The following is a 21,764-nucleotide window of genomic DNA, read 5'->3' as shown; positions in this document are numbered from 1 at the left end:
TGAGCTCAGCAAAATAATAATTTTTAAAATGGTGGATAAGGCCAGAGAAATGTTATTATAGATAAGTATTTTATTCAATACTGAAAAATTACTGATAAATTGTTCTGTGTAATGAAAAATGTATTATTTTACATATAAACGAATGCATTTATTTTGCGATGTATTTATCAGTGTTATCATTTTATTGTATCATGCTCTTAGGTGATAAATTTAAAGCCTTGTAGTACAAATATTAAATTTTATATTTTAGTTATATAAACTGAATTATTTTATTCATTTATTTTTACACCTTAGTTTTTTGGGTGCCTAAATTTCGATGCATCACAAATTTTTTATGCTTATGAAGATTTCAAGCTATGATTTATTAAGAAAGCTCTTAGTTCAGCAACATACTAACTCTATTTAAATCAACTGGGAGTCGATTCTCCCATGTGGAGCACTATTTATGATTTGCTTGTCTATATCGGTCACTAGTGAGATCCCATGATGCTTAGGTTCCGTGTCTTGGAAGCCAACTGTCTATCTAGGGACTTGCTAGGTTTCGGAACCAGAGCTAAAACACTAATGTAGCAAAGAAAAAACACAAATCATCATCTCCAAAATTAGACTTTTATTGGTCATTTGGGCTGCAATGGGTCATAAAATCAAAAAGGTAACTGCAAACAGAGCCGACAGAACTCTGGACAGCCATCGTTCATTAAAAAGCTGTTAATCATCTTATGGCTGAGCCTCATGAGTGGACTGGCCTTGTACTTCCATCCTGCTCTTTTAATGGGCCCTCTCTGACGGCATCCAGTGATACACACGCGCACACACACACGGTTTCTCTAACAGGCAGAGACCGGTTATGATGAGGGCTTCGGTCCACCTTTTCAGTTTTAGTTCAAAACATGAAGATCCCGAAGGATCATGCATTTAGGAGTATGGCCTCGAACGTCATCGAACCCTCTTTGATCCATGAGAGTGGCCTGGGGGAGAAGACACAGGGAAATGCAGAACGTAGGTCAAGAAGAACAAAAGAAGCGAAAGGTCAACACGGAATCCTTGACCGCAAATGGAATGTTCATTAACTGGGCCGAAAGGGCGAAACCAAAAAAGGAATGAAAGCAGTGGGGTATTTGGACCAAACTTCTCTGAAACTGTTTGTATTTGCTTTAGTCTCCTTCGAGGTGGGCAATTTCTTAATTGTGTGGAAATAAATTTGACTGTTTTATACCGGAAACGATAAAAACATGCAAAAATCCTTGTGTCTGTAGTCCAAATTATACATATACAAGTTCTTCAACGCCCTGTCGGTTCTTTTTCGTAAGACTTTACATCAAAAAGAGGAAAACAAAATAAAAACTATGTTACACACCATTTAATTTACAGTGGAGTAAAAAAAATGAAAGAATACCAGGATGACCTAAGGCAGATGACAATTTGAAAAAAAATAATAACAGGATGTTTTCATTTGCAAATCCTAACCCACTTCAATAAAATGGCAGAGAGAGAGAAATAAATGAACAAAACAAAACGTTCTTGCTACCAAATAATAATGCTCGTCTCCCATTTCGCAACCAGCTGCATAAGTTAACGTTTTTTTGGTGGAAAAACTGTGAATATATATATATATTTATAAAAAAAGGAGGAAAACGCAACCCCCCAAAAAACGAGAAACTGAAATCTATTTTGCTAGCATACTGTACAAAGCTGTTCTCTTCTGTCTAGATGCTCTCACTCTTCAACAGTCTTCGTTTTAATACTGAACGAATAGCGCGATGGTGAGAAACGCAAACAGCAAGTGTGTAGAAGCATACGTTATAACATACGTTATAAACAGCTCAGGCTCACGGACAAAAACACTCCAAACTCTGAGCCACCAAAGCCATTGAACAGAAAAACATCATCAGTCAAATCAACAAAGACCGAAAAAAGAAGTAAAAATGAACCAAAAAATGTACAAAAAGGCACATAATATCCCAGTGCTTCTGTACTGTGTATATCCAAAGTGTAACTTAGCATTCATATTAACGTTCTTCAAGCGTCCTTCACACGTTTCGTACCGATGATCCTTCAAAACTTAGGGCGAAAAAATCCTGGACTGAACCGAAACTAGGCAGACTTCCTTCATTAGACCCCCTCTGTTGTAGACAAGACCTCGGAGAGACTGTTTTTGTTGCCATGGTGATCTTCCTCCTTCCACTTTCTTGTCTCTTCGTTTTTTAGTCGTTTTCATTCTCTGTCTGTTTCTTTAGGGTATATTGGTTTCTTCTTCCACTTTCTTGTCTCTTTCGTTTTTTTATTCTGCACTTCATTGTCCACCGTCCCCACAATAAAAAAAAAGTGCCCACACTGTTTTTTTTGATGTTTTTTCTTTTAATTTTCCTCCTCCTCCGGTTTCTTCCTTCTCTTTCTGTGGTCCTGCAGTGATGGCGTAAGCTAGTCGTCGTGGCCTCCGTACATGTCGGCAAGTTTGCGGAGGCGAGGGCCCCAGTCGTTGAGGTAGTCATAGTCCTGGTCGCCTCCGGCTGCTGGAAGAGTGAGAGGGAGCCTGAGCGATCCGTTTGTTTGTGGAGACCGCTGCCCTCATAGTCGAAGACCAGCAGGGAGTCGTACGGAGGGGCAGTGGGATCCGTAATCGGCCGCCTTGAGACCCTGGGGAACATGATGAGCCTACGGATGTGGTTTTCTAATAGACACATTTCATAATATAGCACATCAACACGGTCTAGTACAAACCATTTTACATATTACTCATTTGGTATTGCTGTTTAAAAGTGCAGAGGGGGGATGGGGGATGGAGAAAAAGAAGTAGGAAACAAACGAGGAGGCAGGGGAGATGGGAGGAGAGGTAAGTCAGAGAAGGATTGGGGTCGCGTGCAAACAGGATGCTGGCATCTGTGAACAAGGCTAAAAGCATTTTTTATAAGCGGCTACGTTCTGGAAATGGCCCAGCTAAGCACAGTCCTGAGCTCGCGCAATTAAACAAATGAAACCACTGAACCCCCGCGCTCTGGTCAGGGCACTGGATGAGAAACAACTGAAGTGAGAAAAGGAAAGGAAGGAAGGAGGAAGGAGTGACAATACAACTGAAACCCATTAAGTAAAAGCGGTGTGTGCATCCTATTTCAACATGTGATTCTGCCACCATTTTGTAGTATATTGTGTTGTGCCATGTGAATCTGCAAAATTTGAACGAACACAAATGACCACTGTGTACTAGACCATATTTCACTATTGATGTAAGGAAATGTGTCTCGCCTCTCTGAAAACCTGACAGTCATTCACAATGTAACATGTGCTCCAGCTAATTGTTTAACCTCTTAAGGAAGTTCCTCTGAAGTTGTAATCTTTTGAAGCTTCTCATAATCAACTGAATATCTTAGAATACAGTAATTTGCAATGTTATAGAATGGCTAATATATTAACCATCTCTTGATTGCTAGGTTGTTTTGAAAATTCGCATGTATTGAACTGTATTAATACATTCACTTAATTTTAATTTTCTGATTTCTTTCTTCGTTTGTGGAGTCACTTTCGTATTTGCATGCTTTTGTCTGTAATAATATTATTAAAAACTATACAAAATGTAAAAAAATACAAGCAAAGTGCACAAATGCACTACACAGCATAAATGTGCTAAAGCTAGCATTTGAAATGGCATTTCCTTCAAATGGAAAACGAGTAGTACTAAGTGCAGCATTTCGCACACAAATTTAGATACAAACACGCGAGGCTACAAACCTTCTAAACGCAGGTAAAACATTTATGAGCATCACGGACAAATTCAAATGTTTGCTTTACATGTTTCCCAACTGATTTTGGTAGTGAATCACAACATCCGAATGCCACATTAAATTTGAATGTTTAAGATACGCTTTGTGCTTAAAAAATGATGGTCTAGGTAGGCAGCCTCACTTGGTTTTGAAAGGCCTGCCATAGTTGTACAACATAAAGTTCTTTATTCTTGGCATAACACAGTCCAGGCAGAGTGCTAGCATAGACTTAACCGGTAATATGACGTGCAGTTGTGACATAATTCCTGAATCCTGAAATTCACTTGTCACAAACAAATCCGTTCTGCGACAATAAACAAAACTCATAAGTGACAATTTTTGTTGGAATACTAAAAAACAGCTAAAAATCCTAACTGCTGTGTTTCTTTAAAACACAGTTTGGCAAATGCTGCCGTCTACAAAGACTGTCTGTCTTTTAAGTGAGGCTGATGACATTTAGCATTAATGTTTAATTCATTACCTGATTTAAGCAGTTTCTCGCTAATCTCAAACTGCTTTGAGTGCAGTCGCACTGCTTAGAGCATGTGAGGTCTGCATGTGTGCGTGTGCGTGCAGGAGGAGCAGCCATCCACAGAGTGTAGCATGAGGATACTGAATCCCTGAGCCTGGCTAATAATCAGACAAAACTAAAAGCACCTTGTTCCAGGTAAACCAATCAATCACAAACTAAGTCACTATCACTGGGTACCATGACTACATTTTATACTGGCGACATCAGGACGAAAAGAAGCGCCTGCAGTACCTCATGGATGAACTCTCCTATGTCTCCGGGATGGGGTGCGGCCCGGCGGATCGATAGTTGATAGGAGTGCATCGGTGCATATCCAGCCGAGCGGATCCCGACGGAGAAGCGGAACATCTGGCTCAGAGTATGGACTTACTGCGGCTCAGATCATAGTCCTGAAAGAAACACAGATAGCAGGAAAGACAATCACAAATGGGGTTAGAGGTCTGCTCAAAGCCCTTGGTTTCTAGGCTCTGGATGAAGAACAAAGACGTTTTTGGCCTTATTAATGCTAATTTCAATTTGCTTTGTTCCATAAGAGAGGTATTCATGGACTTTACTTTTCAGAAATTTAGCTAAATATGATAAAAGCCTTCCTTGTATGAAAGGATGTTTAGAATTGCTTGGTTGCAGAATACATAAAAAACACACTAAATAAAAGCGTCAAAAAAATAAAATAAATAAATAAAAGTTTTATTGCTACACATGCATTTGTGTCCTTTTAGGTTAGCAAAGTAGTCATAATTAGTGTAAAAAACAAAACAAAAACCACAATCCAACTATATAAGTATTACCTCCTTGCTTAGCTAGCACCAATAGCAAAAACTATTCTATAAAAATATGATTAGGTGATACAGAACCATACACACACCACAGCTGGGCTGCTGTTTTCAAGCACTAGTTAGAAAAAGACCGATGATGAAAATGGCAATAAAAATAAGCATAGTTTAAAGGTTTAAGCAGCAGAAATGGACAATGCAAGGAGAATATACCTGCCATTTAAAAGACTTGAGATAAAAATATGACATGTCTGTAAGTGCCCAGTTTACCACAGAGTATTCCTTTGAAAATGCTTTAGATAGAAACCACTTTATTGCAAGATGTTCAAGCCAAGTGGAAAAAAACAGCAAACCCCCGGGCTTAAGTACATTAGGCTAATGGATTTTTTAGATTGTTTACCTGCGCCCCTCGCAATTCACAATCAAGTATGCCAAATGGTACCTGTGGAGCACGTTTTGTCTAGCCCCCCCCCCCCCGGGCCGATAGAAAAATATCGTTAAACTCATTGGGAAAACATAGAACAAGTCACCAAAAATGATGATAAAACAGAAAATGGTTGAGTGTTTTTTATTGTGTGTGTGTGTGTGTGTGTGTGTGCGTGTACGCAAAAAAAAACCACAGTTTGGCTCAAATGAAATCTGTGAGTCCCCCACCTTTTTGGATGTCTAGGTTGGCAAGAGTCTTCTCTCTCTCTCCCCCACACCCGCACATACTCCACACCACTGGAAGCAAAAGCAGGAACTGTTTCATCAATTTAAAATTAATTAAGCTTACATGCTATGACTTTATAATCAACATTGCTGCACAATGAATGTAGCAAATCAGTCAGTCGTTAAATGTGCACCATGCAGCTTAAATTAAAATTCGTGAACATTTAATCTGACTGGTTAAAATGAAACTTTTAAAAATGTTTGACACATTAAACAAGTTAGGATTGTAAAGAAGTATTAATTCTGGAGCTGTGAAAATAATTGTGTATGCCCAGCCTTGCTTGGCAGCAATAGAGAGGAGTGCATGTACCTGGTCTCTCCCTCTCCACCCCGCCCTCCCTCATAAATATTTGAGTATGCTGGTCCTGTAAGTCGTCCTCTGGATCAGACAAAGCAGCTGCTTGGCCTGTCTCTCTTTGTCGTCTCTTCATCACATCACAAGCTTATCTCAACACCAATTACTGCGAAGGCAGAAAGTGAGATAAAATCAATATAAAAGAGCAAAAAGTGACTTGAGATCAGACAGTTAAAAAGGTGCAGTGTGTATTTTTTAGCGTTCTAAAAAACGTTGCCCCTTCGCTACGGCTTACAATCTGTTAATGGTTGACATCTCAGACAAGCTATATTTTTATTGACTTTGTTCTGTAAAAATGAAGAGCTAAAATGAGGGTCACCCCCATGCTCAATTAATGATTATGCATCGCTTACTTCTGTGTGATATTATTCCGCGTCAAAAGTATTTCATCTGCTGTTTTTTTTTTAAGTTTAATATGTAAATTATGCTAAGTAAAAGTGGGTTTAAGGATTTGCAGAGACTTCGATATCAGAGGTGTTTGGAGAGTTAATCACCAGCTATTTTTCCCATTCCAAGCTACCAGAGATTTAATTTAACTTGAAAACAGGTTTAACCATCCCATGTGATCCGAGAGATACACACCCCCCACACCACCCGCGCACACCACTTTCACAAGAAGTTTGAACAAAACAGAAATGGAAGTTGTAGCTATTGGGAGGAAAACTACTGTGGCTTTTTCTATTCAAGTGTTACATAAAATTACGCTTCCCCGGCGCAGAGACAAAACATTCAGAAAAAATGTCGTTGCTAGTAAATGACTTATATTTGAGAGGCGATGGTGTGTATCAAACTGTTTTGGAAGGTGAACAGTAACCCAAAACCCCCTGCCCCCCCGTTTTTGTTGAAAGGATTTGGCAACCACGTGTTTTTTGAAGACCAGAGCCCAGTTTATGCAGAGGATATGGTCTGAAGTGAACTATTCAAGCGATGACTCGATGCACATGGGCCCATGTGTTTCCATCATAGGTTGATGTGGTTATGTCTTGCTGAATATAAAACATTAATCCACCTCAATAGAGCTTAAGGTTTTTTTTTTATTATTATTTTTATTTTTTTACTGCACATGAAATGAAAATCTTTTGTGACTATAACTCCTCTGGGACCAAAAAGCAGATCAATTGTGTCGGCAACGATGTGACCAATTGAAAAGAACTCCACTGCTAGAAAAAAGCTACAATCTCTGTCTAGTGTGTCTTACCCAACAGAATAGTAATTACAGATATTCATATTTGATGATGGACAGCCGGTGCCTGGCCCAGCTGCCCCATGATGCGTTCCATGTCCACACCTGATCGCCGTGGGCTGATCGCTTTTCCTTTACTTTAATGTTTATGGAGGTTAGGTGGTGGTGGACATGGGCAGGTTCCCCCAGAGTCTGTGATGCTGATGGGCAGCTCGTATATCACGCTTTCCAGGTAACTAATCTTCAGACTTAACTGGGCATGGTCGCCTACAAACCAACCACAAGTATGACAAAACAAATGGTTCAGATAAAGTCTGGCAAGAAAAAATAAAAATAGAATTGAGTAAATGTTAATCCCAGCGAAATCTTTTCGATGTGGCGTACCACTGATTCGAGTCAGTGTCCAGTTCCTGCGAATGTCAGAGGGTCGGTTGGGCAGTTCGAAAGCATAGGGCCCTGCGTTGGGGTTGAGGTCTCCGTCTACGGCTGTGATATTGATGGCGTTGGGTTCGGGACGCTCGCACACTTCTGCTTCTTGAGGAAGACTCGAGGTGCATTATCGTTTATGTCCAGCAGGTTGATCTGCAGAGTACCCGTTCCGCTCGCAGGGGGGACACCTGTTGAGGGACAGAAGGAAAAAGACAGAGGCGAAGTTAATACAACATAAGCTCGTCCCAATTCAGAGGCTGTTCCAAACCAATTTGAAGGCTCCATCAAATGTGGCCTCAAAATGCGGCCTTTGTTTCCCGGACCATGAAGGATACAACAGATGGATCCTTTACAGCCCAGACTATCTCAAGATTCAATGCCATTGAAGACATGATTTTTTTGAGAGAAAATGCTGGATTACACAATTAAATGTAAGTTTTGCGTTTCAACTTGAATATCAACTTGGTTTAAATGTTGACATGTCTTAGTAAGATGCGATGCAATCCTCCGTAGGCTAGTTCCAATTTTTAAAAATTGTTTTTTCTGCTATAAAACAATTAAAAAACTGCATACAAAGTTAATAAAAACTGTCACCGGGAAGCCTAAAAAAGACCTTTCAGCCAGGGTGGAAATCACCCAAAAAAAGAAAGTTTCTAGAGTAAAAGCCCTTAAACTTAGACTAAAAAAGACAAACGAAAAACGGGCTTCGACTTTAGGTGCCCTTTTGGGTTCTGGCATAAACCCAAATTTTTTAACCTTAAGCCCTTAAAACCAATCATGACAAGTTCCTTAATTAGGGAACAGGAGCCATCAGCAGAACTGGAATAAAGTTCTGAAAGGAGCCTTAGTTCTTTTCACACAAGATTTAAAATCCTGACTAAAAAAACAAGAGAGAGGTTGGGCAGTTGGCGGTCTTTCTGCTTATTTTGGCATTAACAACATTTTTTTTAAAAATTTGTTCCACCAAAACCCCAACCCCATTAAAAGATTTAATAGTTCAAGTGCGTTCGCAAAGAATAAAAAGCTTGTTGTAAAAGAGTGGTTCCAAACTGTAGAAAAGGTTCAATTGCTAAAAAATCGGTTAAATGTTAATTCTTTGATGTTCAAAGCTGGGGAAATTTGGGGTTTAAATTAAATTAAATTTTTCTTAAATAACAAAGATGGCATCTATATACTACTTTGCTATTTTTGTTTTGTATTGTTTAGCTGTATTTACAGATGCTTGTTTCAATCATGGGTTCTGTCTTACTCTCTGGATACTAAAACTGCTTTCATTCTTTACAAACTAGAATTGCAAATTATTTTCTATGGGTAGTGGGATAAAAAATCCCGTTAAAAATCCCCTTTTGTTCTTTGGTCTTGAAGCGAAATGGCACATTTTTAACTTTACATGAGTAAATATAACCCAACATGTAAAAAAATAAATAAAAAAAAAAACAACTGCAACAACCTAGCTTAAAAAATCACTGATTTGGGGAAAAGGATCACCCACGTATCAGTATTTTGTTGAACCAACTTTTTTGCTTTAATTACAGCCTTTAGTCTTTGGGATATGTCTCTGTCTCTGTTGTAGGTATCAGACTTTGAATCAGAAAATTTTAAGTTTAAATCAAGAACAGGGTTGAAACATGAGGAGCCAAATTCCACAAAGGAGGCCGAAGACACCAGGATGTTGTAAATCTGTCCTAGCGCCAGACAGTCTAAGGGAAGAAACCCAAACAATCTTTCACAAAACAGCTATTTTGGGGCAAGTAAGCAAGATTGATGGTCAAAGAGATGAAAGGAGATTGTTATTTTGGGGCAAGTAAGCAAGATTGATGGTCAAAGAGATGAACGCATGACCTCACATGTAAATCCGTTGTAATAATGGTCCGAGCCTTTGGATTGACTTACCCCCACAGGACTAGGGGTGTAAGAAATTTTCATAAAGTGAGTATCGCGATATTTTGTTTGGCGATACTGTATCGATTCTCAAAAAGGAATATCGATAAAAAAAAAAAAAAATTTTGTTTTGCGTTATATGCGCGGGTTTTAGGGTCCAGTTCCTGGTCGGTAAAAAATTTTTTATTTTTTTTTTTTGCAGGGTTTCCTTTTTGGGTTCTTATCACTAAAAAATAAACTAAAAACTGAAAATCCAATAGGTTGCTACAGTCGAAATTTTTTATGAAAAATTGTTTTTCCCCCTTATATCGTAATTTATTTTTCTTGTAATCACAGCCTTTGTCAGAACCAACTGAAACAGAGAAAATTGAACTTAAAAGAACCACGTTTATTTGGTTAAAACATTTACTTTTACCTTTGGACTGCCTCAAAACTTAACCCCCTCTCATCTCACAAATTCCCCAAACTGTTGGGTTTCAACGACTGAATTCAACAATCCCAAATTGGAAATTTTTATTTAAAATATTTACAGGTTTTCAAATATTTGGTTTCTTAATTGGGCTTTTAAAAATTTTATTTTAACCTAAAAAAACCCAAACCATCTTAGGTTAATTACCCACTGATGAACCTGTTAGGCTACTTGAATATGCAAACTTGGGATCACTTTTTTTACAAAAACCCGCTTTCCTTAGCCCTTTTTTTTCCTTCGGAATGTTTATGGGTTTATTGGTCGGAAATTTTTGGTTTGAATCCCAAAATCTACTCAGAAAAACTTCATTTTTGGGCACCAAGTTTGTCCTTAACGCCGAACTTCCGCCAATTAATTAGCCCCTTTTCACAATTTTGGACCAAACCTACAGGCAGGACCAAAGCCTCGTTCAATGATTGCTAAAAATTTACCCCCGGATCCAAATTTATAAATTTTTTAAAAAGATTCCTTGAATAAATTGACCTGTTCCCGACACTATTTCATTCCATCTAACCCAATTTTTCCCATTCTTCTTTCGAACTGGTAAGTTGTTTATTGAAGTGGTGTTTGTGTGATATTTATATCCAATTTTCAATGGGGTTTAAGTCTGGGCTCTGACTAGGCCTTCAAGGACATTCATCTTTTCTCCTTCAACCACTGTGTGCTTTGCGTCATTGTCATGTTGGAAGGTAAACCCTTTTCCACTTGACAACTTTCTGGCAGAGGGCAGCAGATTTTCCTCAAGAATTTACAGTATTTTGCCCCATCCAGTTTTCCTTCTATCCTGACAACACCCTATAACAGGACATTACCACCTCCATGCTTTACTGTAGGAATGCCGTTATTTGGATGGTGAGCTGTATTGGATTTCCGCCAGACATATCGTTTGGTGTTGAGGCCAAATAATTCAATTTTAGTCTCATCTGCTTCAGAATCTTCAGAAAGGTGTGTTTTGGCAAAGCTTACTCGGGACGCATGTTGGCCTTTGGAGGAGTGGCTTTTTTCTTGTAACCCTCCCATACAAGCCAAATTGGAGAATTTGTGTGATATTGTTGACATGCACACACGAACAATCTTTTTTTATATATTTGTGCAAACTGCTTCAGAGTGCTGTATGCCTTCTTGGTCCCTCTCTGACAGTTTTTCCTCCTGACTCTTTTATAGGTTAGAGCAACCGTTTCTGATCCAAGGAGGGTCTGTGTTGTACCAAATACCTTCCCTCTCGTAAATAATAGGACTTCATTGTGATTCTAGGAGTGATTAAGCCTTTTGATTTTTTTTTTTTGGTTGGTATCAATCATGTGTTATATCTTTTTTACTTGGATTGCGTTGTAAAGAGGTGTAACAGTAAATAACAGTAAATACAACTGATAAAAAAAAATTCAGGTCCGTCTTCATTTCCCCAGGCTACAAAGCAACAAATGTGATTATTTTAAAGGAGGGGGCTCTTTCATTCCCACTGTATATGGATATATACACCAGATGGTTCTGAGTGCTCGTATGTGATACAGCAGCTCTAATACAAATACTTTTCAGTAAATTCGCATCACGCACCACTGTGAATCCAGACACCTTTAAAAGACGAAAGTGCACTTGAACTGCACCACCAGCTGGATATAACACTAACCTCCATCATTTCATGAACACAGCTGCAATTATCACTGGAAAATGTAATACAAACAAACCCTGTTCAATTAAACATTTGTTTAATTATTTAAAATGAAATAAAATTGCTTAATAAAATTACACCCTGTTTTCCAGAACAATGATAATTGGGCCATGCAACTAAGCCGCTGAGGTGGTTTCTGGTTGCACAAATAGTTGCTGAATCTATGAACAAGCCTTCGATTTACATAGAAAGGTGTGTGGTGGCAACAAGATTGACAATGACTAGAATGCTGTAACATTTGAACTTAACTTACCGGGCCTACTATTTCAGTTGGCGCTATTTAGTGTGCTAGATGAACTGGATTACAGGTAAATTTTTTCTGGCTGAAATATTGCATACAAAATGGACCAACTGTTTAGTGGGTGCTTCTTGGAGACAATCTTTTCAAAATGTACAGCGTGTGTGTGTGAGAGGGGGTTCTGTTTTCACAGCTCTGATGCTTCGTGAGAGATGTTAAAGTGACCATGTTGCAGAATCAGCCCCGGCCTAGCAGACATTCTGTAGTACCGCTTTCTGGCAGTGAGTTTGTGTATGTGCATATGTGTATTTTAGAAAGGAGAGGAGGAGTTTTGCCTTCTCCCAGAAAAGTGAACACATACCGTTCCGAAAGTGAAAGCATACCATTCCATTGGAGTTTGGATAGTCGTTGTTGGTGTGATTCATTAATCGATTCGGGATGTGGCTCGTGTTCGCCTAACGCATGTACGTATCAGAATTCCTGAGATGCGGGACAGGCGATTCTGTTGTTCGGGGTTGCCAATTTCCTTCCCTAGAGTCTAAAAGTTTCATGATCTGTGGTTCACCGTCAATCTCAACTGCTTTGTTGTGTCGCATAACATACACACGATCAAACACAAGTTGCTCCTCCGTTTATCAAGCGGCGCTTAAGCACTTTGGGCGTTGTAGAGGTTGTGTCTGTTTGAGGCGTATCTGGTAGACCAGTCTGCATATGGACTCTCTCCAGGCAGCAATGGTGGAAATTCCGTCCATGTGTTGGGGTGCGATCTCTGAGCCAGTTGGCGGGTCAAACAATTAGAAGTACCTTTAAAACAACACCATACAAAGGTGGTATACATTTACTTTCATTGTCAACAATAAATGGGTTCAAAAATAAAATAAATATAACTTCAAAATTTTTAAGGTTTTTAATGTTTAAGCCTGAAGTACTGAGATTACTAAATCTAAAATGAAACAAAAATAAATGACAGCCTCTATAGAAATATGAAAAAGCACATAAAATTACTACAAACTTAAAAGTAAAATTAAAATGAAACCATACAAATAAAAGCTAATTTTATTGTTCAAATTATTAGTAAATACTATAATGTTACCATAAATAATACTAAAATAACAATCAGTGTGATGTAGATGTATCAGAAATATTCATCAATTGTAACTGCCACAATTGGCATTTGTTTAGGTTAAATTATTTTTATCAATGTTTGATCCAAATGTGGAATCAAATGTTTTTAAATAAAGTATTGTTTATATAATAAATACAACAAAATTATGAGGTCATGTGACAAAAAATGTAGCATGGTAGTGTGTTTAAACATTTATCATTACATAATGCCTACTCTTTTTCATTTTATTTTTAAAAATAAACTAGACAGTGAACATTTAAATGATGAAATATTTCAGTAAGTAGGACTAAGCTAGTATTCCTTTTCCGAGGGGGGGGCATAGGCCATTAACATTAATTAAACAGGCCATAAGATTCATTACCATCCAGTCCTACATGACTATTTTGCAACCTCTTTTGTTTGCTACTGCAACCGTTTAAGAAGACTTCTAATATGTAATAACTTCTGATATGATTGACTGAGTTTATGATTTTCTGAGTGATACATGGTTAGGCAACTTGAGTTTCCATAAACTTTCCATTCCATAGCAAAGAAGCTCTGCTTTGGTCCTTCATAGTACCTCAAACTCTGCTCGTTCCAAAAATCATTGTCCAAAAATGCATACACAAGCGCTTGGCCTATACATGTAAATGTACATGCATGTGTTGTGTTTTAATAACCTAATAGTCTGCCTGCATGTATCTGTCCTGGATCATGAGCTGTGAAAGTCGTTTTTAGCATCGACCACTGTGGAATGGCCTTCTTCCAGTTTGACCTGTTTTGGGGTTGGGGTCAAAATGTTGGGCTTTCGTTCCACCGTCCGATGACACGTATGGCAACGGTGGATGTAGACTGACGATTGCGATGGATCCCACTCCGTCAGCGGCACCTCATGTCAGCGACAACGGTCAGCATGAATGATCGATTCATCTCAAAATCAAGTGCTGTACACAAGGATAACACAAACACCACACAATCAAGTTAACAGTGTCATAATCTGTTAGATAAAAGAATCAAAATGATACAATGAATGGATCATGTTTGCAGTAAATACACAGAAGGAGAAAATGGTTTGAATAATAATGAATGAATGACTCGTTTCTCATTAAGAGACATAAACCATTAACTCAGCTGAACAGCAGCTGGAAGCTGTTTCCATGGGAGACCGTGCTTTTGCTCTGTAATTTGAACCCCTGCCTAAGGACTCTATCTACCGAGATTCTAGCGAATTGCAGTGCAACCCCAATTACAGCAGTTTATACACAATTATTCTCGGTCCATGATCTGATTGGTTGAACAGAGTCCTGGGACTGTTTCAACTGTTTGTAATCCTATCCCGCTTCTCTGTTTATGACATGCCCGACCAGAGTATGTGAGCGTGCGGATTGAAAGTAGAGGGATATTTTGGAGGTACCGATTATTTTCTGCCTGCTCTGATTTCTCTCATGAGTAAGCATGATATGTAAAAACCCGGAGTGGCACCACTTACATACTTTGGTTCCAAGACCATTAGTCAGTATGTTTTCATCTTCTTAGTAAGCTTCTTAATGTGTTGTCGTGCTTGTTACCTTGACGACAGGTGACGAGGCCTTCATTAGTAACAGGATCAGTAGGGGATGGAAAAGCGTCCGGTTTGGGTCCCCTGCTATGATCCTGTGACTGCTTCCAGGCCGGAGAAGCCCTGGTTTCATCTTTGTCCATCACGGTGAGGATTCGTCAACTATCACATTCACACGGTTTCCTCCTGGGACCCTCCACCGTGGAACTACAGAGACAGACAGAGAGAGATCGATTTTCAAGCAAATGATGGCTTTTGGTGAGACACGTGTTCAAGTGTGGGTGTGTGTGTGTGTGTGTGGTCACTCACAGTCTCTCGGGAAACTCTTGGAGTGTTGTCATTGACATCCAGCAGTACCGTATGACAGCAAGTGGCGGTGTTTGACAGACCGTACATGGGGGTTTTCCCTCCATATAATCGGTAGCCTGAATGAGCATGGGTGTACTGAGGCACCTATTCTGCCTCGGCAACCAAAAGCAAAACAGATAAGTTAGGTTGAAAACACACAGGTAGAAATGTTTTAGCAGTTATTGGTTACAAGATGAGGAGTCTGGGAAACAATTATGTTTGCTTATTCCCTTAACTGTATCAAAAATAGACTAGCGGCATATTCGGCACATTTGTTTGGTTTCTGACACAAACCATTTGACAACATTGTTTGTTATTGGTTATCTTCATCCCACGTATTTGTTGGAATCACACTCGCATAAAGACACTTTCTATTGATGAACCATTACAAAACATTGACAGCCAACTCAGAATCCACCTGAGCTCAAGCATTTTAAGTTAATTTAAAAGCAGCAGACAAGTAACTGCAAACCTCTTCATAATACACAAACCGTTTTGCCCCGTCTCATTAGTTGTGAACCTAATATAGTGTAGTCGCTCTTGGTGTTAATATTTGGTTTGAGGAACCTCTTGTTTACAGTATTGTTGTATATTGTTTTATGGATAACATTAGCAAACACTTCCTCTCTACCGCTCACGGATCTAGACCTGCTAGTCAACAGCGTGATGATTTTGCCGGTCCGGTCTTGTGTTGAATAGTAAAACATGTTTGGAAGAGGGGCTCGCTGGGGTCGTGGGAGAGGATCTTGTATCTGAGCCTTCCCTTGGCTGTAGTTGGGTCCATCCTTATCCTGGGGCGGTCACTGTCCATCACAAATGTACCTACAGCCGGCAATACACATCAATTGGTTCAACTTCATTGGGTTCAGGTGTGTTAAGACACCGTGTTAAAAACGCATGAAATGCTGACATGGTGTACCTGGTTTGGCGCCCTCATCCACGGTTTCCGTTCCAGATCTGGTGTGTGAACTCGGCCTGGTTGTCCATTCCATATCAATTGACATTGATTGATGATTGTCGATGGGGTTCTCCATCTGGTTCCCATTTGATGGTCCACAGCATGAGCACGTAACTGTAAACGCAACACACACAAACAAAACTCATTGTGGAGAAAACAAAACTCAATCTGAGCAGCTATGCAAACAAAATCTACCCCATTTTCTACCATTTACTATCATTTGCCTCCTTTACACTACCATTTGGGGTCAAGACCTTTTCCTTATGTTTTTTTTTTTTTTTTTTTAAAGAAGTCTCAATATTCAACAATGCTGCCTGATGTCAAATCACAATAAAGTAAAAACAGTAAGATTATGAAAATATTGTATACAATTTAAGATAGATAAGTTTTTTCTGTTTATATATATATATATATATTATCATATAGATAATATATATATATATATATATAATATTATATATATCAATCTAAAATAATTGATTTCTTTGATGAAAACCTGAATTTTGTCAACATGTCCATTACTACAGTCTTCAGTGTCACGACGATCCTTAGAGAAATCATTGTCTAAACTATGCAAATTTGGTGCTCAAGAAACATTTCTTGATTATTTATAATGTTAAAAACAGTCCGCGCTGCTTAATATTTTTGTTGGAAAATCGTGAATACATTTTTAAGGATGCAAAGTTGAACAGAAAGTTCAAAAGAACAGCATTTTAAGTTAAAGCGATAATTTTTTGTAACACTGTAAACTTCTTTAACTCTTATTTTTGATCAATTTAATGCATCTTTGCTGAATAAAAGCATTAATTTATTTTGTTAAAGAAGGTGTGAGGGTATGTTGCTCTAAGAATCAGGATGTTGCACTAATTTGGAGTCTTATACAAGTTGCCCCCTGCAGGTATTTTTTTTTCAGTGTCTTTATTTGCCTAGTCACAACTGTTTTTAGATACAACATTCAGAAGTTCAAAGTGAACAAATTTGTAAAAAACGTAAAACAAGCAAAAACGGCTAATACGTGGGAGGTAGGGATGGAGGTGGAAAAGAGGCAACTACTCAACCACGCCACACTCATTTACAGCAGGTTGGTTCGCAATTAAGGTATGACTCCTGCGAGACTGACTTGCAGGTATTACCAGTTGTGCGTGCTAGAGCAGTCTGGTAGGTCTGGCTGCATATATGCATGAGCTGACAGCAAAGAATGCCTGATGCTCCACCCTTTTTGCACCATGTTGGAAGCATTAGGGAAAAAAAAAACAAATTACCAGCATATCATTTCATATTCATGTAATCTACTGTGTAAATTGAATCATGATAAATGTGGATTATGTTCGGCAACTGAGGGAGGTTCACAGCCTCGTTGGGTTCCAGTGGTGAAGTTGGAATCGTATTTGAACCAAAGGGGAACCAGCAGGGAACCAGTGCCCCAATGAAAGTGTGCAACTACTTCTATCGTCGTGGTGTGTGGTGCAACTTAGTGTCAGGATAATCTTCCTCCGAGTTTAAAAGCGTTTGTCCCTGCTCGCCCCTCTTCATGGGTACAGTGGATTAAAGGGATGACTCCCAAAGGTCAATTTCTCAGAACTTGCTGCCGATGGTTACCCTGGACACATATATTTATTGGGAGTTTTAGAGCGTTTTTCATCTATATCCCTGATGGAATGCATGAGATCTATAGACAAAGGGTCCTGAATCTTTAAACAATGCCGTGTGCTCAAAACCAAGTTACTGGAAAGTGTTTACACCATCGTTACGCATACATTTAGGAGTTATAAAAATTAAAACTTTTAAATTGAAATTGAAATAATAAACCCACATTTTGACTGGTATGGATTGTGGAGACTCTCCTGAAGTGCCAAATAATGAACGGAACAATTCAAAACTCTGCATTTTCTGTATTAGTAAAAAAAATTTGTTGCCACCTTTATAATTTACTTTAATCATTTGCATGATAAATAAAATTACCATTCAATTTAATGAATAAACTTGAATATGCCCAAGTAGAACATAAGCTATAAAAAGAAAATTTTGGACTGAATGAAAATCTTGTTCTAAAAACCTTTTTTAATACAACATTTATACTAAAAAAAAAAAACTTTTTTTTTTTTATAATACATATATACTTATCTTACAAGGTAATAGCCAGACAGGCATTATCATTACATATCTGGATGGTCACTATGCATATGGCAATTATATGCAGATGATGTCATGGACTAGTAAAACAGAATGATATGATCATTGAGTGAATCTTCCACTAAAATGAATAATAATGGGAAAGTCTTACGCAAATATTCATAAGGTGAATGGAAATGGCTTTTGTTTTAAGGATATTTTATGAAAAGTAACTGAGAAAAAATATATATATTTTTTGTACAATTATAATGTACATTTATGGCCACGTTTGATGTACCATCTGCATCACTTATTTTTCTGTTTCCTGTGTTAGTACTGTTAAATGCATTGCATCACATCTCGTGGTTATTTCAGTAGGGAGTCTTCCTTCCATTAAAAATAGGTATTTTAAGATAAGATAAACACCTTACGCCGCAGGCATTCAGGTAAGGATTTCATAAATCTGAAAAATGTTGAAAATATAAATAAATTTGGATGAAATCTACACAACAAAAGTTTACACACACACTCACATTGGAAAATTGGGGATGTCGTTCTCTATCCAGTGGTTTGGTGACGGTACAGGATTCCTGTATGGGGGTTCGATGATGAAACAGGCCGGTGGGGTTTTGGTCGGTGTCCTGGTCCGGTCACACTATAGCGCAGAGTGTTACTCTTGTTCCTTATCTGACGTGGATCTTGACACCCACACACACACCACACCAAATTGCAGATAAACATAAAATGTGTGATTACTCTCTTGCACTGATAACAACCGCTGAATGATTAACCATTTTGATATGAACGTTTTATCGAAAAAATACACTTCACATGATTACACCCATGTTGTTTTTCTGGTGTACCCACTCACTTTCCACAAGCTCTTCAGGGAATTTGTTTTCTGGCGATTCTCAAGCACGTTGACAGGAGGAATGACCCAGTCCGTCTTTTCCACGCGATTCACACTGCCGTCGCCCTTGACAACCACACTGTCCGCGGAAACAGTATCTCTGGCACCTGGCAAAGTAAAAAAAAACGAAAAGAACACAGTTACATTCACAAACACCCACACAGCTCAATGTACATTACTTATGCACACACACACATATACACACTTGCGGCACTTTCAAACCATCTGCCCCGGTCCCCAAAGAATTACAGCATTAATTTTACCGCTCTGTAATGGGTCAATAATATCACTGCAAGCTCCATCATTAAATCCCACAAGCAGTAACACCCACATAGTGAATGGCAGAGTGTGTGTGTTGAGTTTGCAGTATTGTTTTTCCATTTTCTTTCTCCCTGAGCCTTCGTTATGTCAGAGCCAAAGGGCAGCCAGAGATGTGGCTTTTGACCAGACATTTGCCCTGCTCTTAGTGTTACAGAGAAACAAACCCTCTGAATGTCTATGTTAAGAATGAACTTGTACTGATTTTGTACTGGAATCTTTTATGCAGTACCAAATCACCTCAGAGCATTTTCGCTTATAAGTGTGATGTCATATTTTCTCTCAGTTTGATATCAACGAATCCTCCCTTTTTCTGACCTATCTCCTCTCTTCCTCTCGGGGTGAAATATTGCTGGTACTGACAGACACATGGGGGTGGGCGGCCAGTTCGGTGTTGAAGAACGAGTAGATTCTCCTCGTTGTTCTCTCTCTCTCTTCTCTGCTTTGACTCAGGTGATGAGCTAACTCATTACCCTTGTACCTTCTCACGTCGAGCAACCAACTCTCATACAACTCACCAACAAACATGAAACATCAACTGAATAAAGGAAAAAACACTTTCACACACCTCTGTTCTTCTCGTTAACTTTTCAATTTATCTCATTTGTCTCTAATCATTCCACATTTCATGCTTCTCTCGTTTCATGTTCTCTCTAGAAACAGGGCTGGGCTTTTGATGGTATTCTAATATATATTTTTTCATTCCCTATTCCTAATTTGTTTTTATTTATTTTCATTTCATTGTAACATGCTTATTTTTTTTCATAGCATGAAACATTCAGAATGTTCAATGCAAGAAGAATAAACAATAAGAAATTACTCTACAATAAGCAAGGCATGTTTTTTTTCCACAATTTCACTAAATGAACTCGAGAAAATGTATACAGGGTTCCCATACTTTCCTGGGCCAACAACAGGTCTATGACATATCCATGAATTAGCCATTTCAGATTACTTAATAAGAATTTTTATAGAGTTTACACCTTATCAAGTCATCTGTAGCTAAATAAATACTTGAACTTGTCTAGAAATATTATGATATTGTCTATGGACCATGGCCTTTAAGATTTCATTAATTATCATTAGTTAATTTCCTTGATTTTTGCAAGCCCTGGAAGCACTTTTTTTTTTCTGGAACATGAAACTCCATGATGTTTTTCAGATCATGAGAACCCGTATATACTGTAATTATTTTCATTCACATGCACCAATACATCAATATATAGTAATAAAAAGCTATATTTATCTACACTACTGTTCACAACGTTGTGGGGGAAGTCGCGTGGCGCCTAATGGTTAGAGAGTTTGACTCCTAACCCTAAGGTTGTGTGTTTCGAGTCTCGGGGCCGGGCAATACCACGACTGAGGTGCCTTGAGCAAGGCACTCCGAACCCCCAACTGCTTCCTGGGCGCCGCAGCATAAATGGCTGCCCACTGCTCGGGGTGTGTGTTCATGGTGTGTGTTGTGTGTGTTCACTGTGCTGTGTGTGTGCACTTTGGATGGGTTAAATGCAGAGTGCAACAAATTCTGAGTATGGGTCACCATACTGGGTTGTATGTCACGTCACGTCAAAGGAAGGAATCAATACTTTATTTTCCAAGAATGCATTAAACTTATAAAAAGTAACAGTAAAAGATATAAAAATACTTTAATAATATTACTGTTTTCCTTCTTTCAAAAACATTTAAAAATCGTACCGATCTTTCCCAAACTTTTGAATGGTACATATATTTTAACCCAGTTTTAATCCATCCAAAAAATGCCATGCAGACTTATACCACATTGTGAGTAATGACGAATCGGTAGATTTGAATCAATTCATTAAAACACAATTAATCAAACATATCCATTTTACATTGCTTTTGCAACTTTAAATCACAGACGCAGTTAAATCTCACATGACAAGGAAGGAGACCGGTTGCAAAACTAGTCTAATGACACGTTCTTTAGAAAACTTAATGGCCAAATTAAAAGCTCATTAAAATCGCAGTGATATTCCCAGTGTGGCTTGGTTTGAACATTGCAGCAAACTCATCGGGAATGCATCATGACTAGCCAGCCTTAGTCTAAACCCTTCACCCTCTCCTCCTTTGCCTCCTCGTCCATCTCAACCTTTATCTAGCCCTTATCTGCTCTCTCTTCCGCTGGCTCCTCTCGTCCTCCTTCCCCTTGGCGGCAGTGTGTGGGCATGTGTGTATCAGTAATAAAGAGTAAATTCTTCTTGTCTCCAAGCAGAAGGCAGGGCTATGAGACATATGGTTAGTGTTCCCAAGCTGAGGGTCCAGATCTCTGCTGTCTAATGTATCCTCCTCTCGCCTTTTAATGTCTCCCCCCCGTTATGCATCGTTAAACATTAATTACAGCCACTACTATCAACGTGTTAGTGCTCTGCTAATTTTCTAATACAGTTTTATTAAAGCTTTGGCTTTGTCACAGAGGGCCTACGGATGAAGAAA

The 21,764-nt window shown here is 38.7% G+C and overlaps 1 pseudogene; it reads right to left on the bottom strand.

Moving 5' to 3' along the window:
• Positions 1 to 2,421: 2,421 nt before the first annotated feature.
• The window catches only part of LOC122143684, a 46,091-nt pseudogene continuing 26,748 nt past the window's right edge, over positions 2,422 to 21,764 (bottom strand).

The sequence above is a fragment of the Cyprinus carpio genome, unplaced genomic scaffold (assembly GCF_018340385.1).
Source record: "Cyprinus carpio isolate SPL01 unplaced genomic scaffold, ASM1834038v1 S000006482, whole genome shotgun sequence".
NCBI classification, from domain to species: domain Eukaryota; kingdom Metazoa; phylum Chordata; class Actinopteri; order Cypriniformes; family Cyprinidae; genus Cyprinus; species Cyprinus carpio.
Note: the sequence above shows the minus strand (reverse complement) of the source record. Positions and strands in the feature narration are given on the sequence as shown.